The sequence below is a fragment of the Palaemon carinicauda genome, chromosome 36, assembly GCF_036898095.1.
Source record: "Palaemon carinicauda isolate YSFRI2023 chromosome 36, ASM3689809v2, whole genome shotgun sequence".
NCBI classification, from domain to species: Eukaryota; Metazoa; Arthropoda; class Malacostraca; order Decapoda; family Palaemonidae; genus Palaemon; species Palaemon carinicauda.
In genome coordinates this window covers 19,137,272-19,142,271 of record NC_090760.1, presented here as the reverse complement: position 1 = coordinate 19,142,271, position 5,000 = coordinate 19,137,272, and the positions used below count along the sequence as shown (strand labels likewise).

At 32.8% G+C, this 5,000-nt stretch overlaps 1 long non-coding RNA gene across 1 annotated transcript in view; it reads left to right on the top strand.

Annotated features, from left to right (window-relative positions):
• The window catches only part of LOC137628796 (uncharacterized), a 424,144-nt gene that overhangs the window by 293,734 nt on the left and 125,410 nt on the right, over positions 1-5,000 (top strand). The window lies entirely within an intron of this gene.

Sequence of the window (5,000 nt, the reverse complement as noted above, 5' to 3'; positions counted from 1 at the left end):
GAGAGAGAGAGAGAGAGAGAGAGAGAGAGAGAGAGAGAGAGAGAGCAAACACTTGGTGTACAAATGCTATGTACAAACTATTTGCAGGTAAAAAGAGAGAGAGAGAGAGAGAGAGAGAGAGAGGAGAGAGAGAGAGAGAGAGAGAGAGAGAGAGAGAGAGTGTGTTGGTCATTCACATTGTCTGGATACAAACAGAGCAATTGAGCAGTTGGAGACTTTAGTTATTGGAGGCAATAACAATTATCGAAGGAATTATCATTAGTGCACTCGTAGGGCAATTTGATGCAATTGCCATAAGCGTAACTGCTTTCCGTTTTAAGAATCTGGAAGCAATTATCTAACATTGAATTCGAGAAATGAATGTCCCAGTTTTGTAGGGAAATGAAGCATTTTAGAGCTCGGTTTATACATTTGCGTGCACGCATAAGATATTTTGGGGGTCCTGCGTATATGCGTCGTTTTTGTTTGATTTATTTCTATTACTGGACAGGGTCTGTTCAAAACTGTAGTAGTAAATCATGTAGGTTGTGATAGTTAATTTGTTGGATTTAGTTTTAGATAGAAAATAAGATCCTTCCATATTATTATTGTTATTATTATTATTAGCTAAGCTATAACCCTAGTTGGAAATGCAGGATGTTACAAGCCCAGGGGCCCCAACAGGGAAAATAGCCCAGTGAGGAAAGGAAAGAAGGGAAAATAAAATATTCTAAGAACAACAACAGTAAATTAATATTTCCTATATAAACTATAAAAACTTTAACAAAACAAGAGAAAGAGAAATAAGATAGAATAGTGTGCCCGAGTGTACCCTCAAGCAAGAGAACTCTAACCCAAGACTTCTCTGTCAGCACCAAACATGTCGAAGTTCGATAAATCTTTTAGATTATACTTCAATCGAATCTTATATCTTCCCGAACTTTTTTTTTTTTTCACATAGAACTTCAAAAGTACAAACGTGCAGGAAATGTTATTATGTTGAACTGGCTGATATAATTATTTTTATAGTTTATGATGAAAATATCTGTTTTAATGTTGTTACTATTTTAAAATATTTTATTTTGATAGTTCATTATTTTTCATATTCATTTATTTCCTTATTTCCTTTCCTCACTGGGCCAGTTTTCCCTGTTGGAGCCCTTTGGCTTATAGCATCCTGCTTTCAAACTAGGGTTGTAACCTAGCTAATAATAATAATAATAATAATAATAATAATAATAATAATAATAATAATAATAATAATAATAATAACAAGCATCCAAGCCAAAACTGGGACTAGAAATGTAAATAAAATTATGAAATATATAGTTTTACATATTTTATTTAAATGCAAAGGGTAAAACCAAATTTGTAATGACACGTCATTTTCATGACTAAAAAATATGCACGTTCATTTGAACGATTTTCATTTAATAGAAACGCAAATTTCAATAAGAAAGCTCAACCGGTTTCCAATTAAGTTATACGAAAGTTTAAAAATAGAAAATTCACTATATATTCATACTTAGAAAGAAATTAGGTCTAACTATTTAATTGGAAAGACCTTCATTTGCTTACACGTTATTTTGGGTGAAGATTCAGACCGTGTCATCACGCAACTGAAACTCTAGATTGGAAACGATTTGTCGTTATGGCAATCTGTGAATCTGTTTCATTCGTGCCTGATTCAAAGGAGAGATTTGAACCACCCGTAGTCTTCACGGGCGTGCGATGATGATTGTGTGTGAGAGGTGTAGTAACGACGATATGCAAGCGCGCGTAAATTCCCGCCACGGTCTATTTCCCGCCATGAATTATGTGTTCTTTGAAGCTTGATGGTGAGGGACGGAGATAGGGAGGAAGAGAGGGAGGAGTGGAGGAGATGGAAGGTAGGAGGGAAGACGGCGGTGAAGTGATGACATTTCCCTCCCTTTTCTTGCACGGAGGGAGTACTCCCTCCAATAAGCATATTGGGGTACCACCATGCTCTTTTTTTTTTTTTTTTTTTTTTTTTTTTTTTTTTTTTTTTTGTATCCATTTGATAAGTTTTTTAACTTCGCCGAGGAAGTTGGGCGGAGGTTGTGTTTCCACCGTCGTTTGTTCGTTTGTAAACAAACAACTTCCTGGCCACAATTCGTACTCACAGAATAGTGAAACTTTTAGGGATTAACTGTTATGTGGAAGTGATTCAAGTTTGAAAGTCCTAGGTCAAAGGTCAAGGTTAAGGTCGAGCAAAAGGTCGAACGAAAAATACGCCTACGGTCTTAATTGTTTCTGAGAAAGGCAAGCTGTGTTCGGGATATAACTTGCCGTGGCGGAGGTTTGAACACTGACAGCTTTTCTAGTTTTATACCTGCGTTAGTTTATGTAAATGTCAATCCTCAGTCTGTTAAACATTACGCTATCAACCTTTAGTCTGTGAACCATTAATCTGTCAACCCTTAGTTTATCAACACTTAGTTTATCAACCCTTAGTCTGTCAACATTTAGTGTGTCAACCTTTAGTCTATCAACCATTACTCTGTCAACCATTAGTGTGTTAACCATTAGTTTATCAATCCTTAGTCTGTTAACCATTAATATGTCAACCATTAGTCTATCAACCCTTAGTGTGTTAACCATTAGTTTGTTAACCTTAGTGTATCAAACCCTTAGTCTGTCAACCGTTAGTCTATCAACCTTCAGCTTATCAACCATTAATCTGTCAACAATTAGTTATCAACCTTCAGTTTATCATCCATTAATCTGTCAACAATTAGTTTATCAACCTTCAGTTTATCAACCATTAATCTGTCAATAATTAGTTTATCAACCCTTAGTTTGTTAACCATTAGTGTATCATTCCTTAGTCTATCAATCCGTGGTCTATCAACGTCTGTTAGTCATTAATATGTCTACCATTAGCCTATCAACCCTCAGTGTATTAACCATTAGTTTGTCAACCTTTATTGTATCAACCATTAGTCTATCAACCTTCAGTGTATCAACCATTAGTCTGTCAATCATTATTTTATCAACCCTTAGTCTGTTAACCATTAATCTGTCAACCATTAGCCTATCAACCCTTAGTCTATCAACCCTTAGTCTATCAATCTTTAGTCTATCAACCCTTAGTCTATAAACTCTTAGTCTGTCAACCATTAGTCTATTAACCATTAGTCTATCAATCCTTAGTCTATAAACCCTTAGTCTGTCAACCATTAGTTTATAAACCCTTAGTCTGTCAACCTTTAGTTTATAAACCCTTAGTCTATCAACCATAAGTTTATCAATCCTTAGTCTACAAACCCTTAGTTTATCAACCCTTAGTCTACCAACCCTTGGTTTATCAATCATTTATTTATCAACCCATAGTCTGTCAACCAATAGGAGCTCCTCCACCCACATATCAAATCTTAACTACATCCGTTTAACGGTTTTACCTCGAAACCTCGTTCCCTTATAGTTTTATTACCCTTCTTCTCTCTCTCTCTCTCTCTCCTCTCTCTCTCTCTCTCTCTCTCTCTCTCTCTCTCTCTCTCTCTCTCTCTCTCTCTCCTTTTGTTTCTTCTGTTTATTTAATCTCCTTAGATAATTGAAGAGGATCAGTTCTTATGAGAAACGGTTTGGGTCTTGTGATGGGTCTGTAAGGAGATAGAGCTCTCTCTCTCTCTCTCTCTCTCTCTCTCTCTCTCTCTCTCTCTCTCTCTCTCTCCTCTCTCTCATTTATAGGAGATAAAGCCCTTTATATCTCACTTTGTGTTTAATAACATCGAACGCGCGCGCTCTCTCTCTCTCTCTCATATATATATATATATATATATATATATATATATATATATATATATATATATATATATATATATACTGTATATATATATATATATATATATATATATATATATATATATATATATATATATATATACACACTCATTTAATAGCCAGAGTAGCAAATAATCTCAAGGTAATGCTCCAAGATTCATAGAGCTAACACCTTTATATTATAACCAGATCTACAACACGAGAGAGAGAGAGAGAGAGAGAGAGAGACAGAGACAGAGAGACAGGCAGTCAATAGAGGTTAACCAAATTTACGGCAGTCATATTTCACAGTCACAAGACACTTGAGCCTAGATAACACGGCGAGACCGATCGATGTTAGTGGATAGTCACAGGAACAGCTTTAGTGGTCTGCTACTGTGGATCTGTAAGAGATAGTAATCAGGTATTTTGTCCTGTAAATTTAGACCTTAAACTTAGTATGGATAGTAATGGCTGACGCTGAAAATTAGTATGCCTGAAGGTAGGTCATGTCTTATTCATCGTATAGCAGAAAATGTGCTATAGAAACATTTTCTATGTGTATATATATATGTGTATATATATATATATATAATATATATATATATATATGTGTGTGTGTGTGTATATACATATATATGCTATATATATATATATATGTGTGTGTTTATATATATATAATACTATATATATATATATATATATATATATATATATATATTATTATATATATTATATATATATATATATTATATATATATATATATATGAGAATTTATTCATATATTCATATGCACATACATATATTTACTTACATCTATTAATACCCGTATTCATATATATAAGCACACAATTGTGTGTGTGAGTATATATATATATATATATATATATATTTATATATGAGAATCATATTATAATATATAGATCTATATATATTTATATGCATATGTATATATATATATATGATATATATTCATATATATGCATATGTATATATTATATATATTTATATATATATATACATATATGAGAATTTATTCATATTCATATGCACATACATATATTTACTTACATCTATTGATACCCGTATTCATATATATATATATATATATATATATATATATATGTAGTATAGATATATCTATATATGTATATATGTATATGTATATATAATTTCTTTACTTGAATAAGGACTTGGTGCCATAGAATGGCTCATACAACAATTGAAAATTCTCCGC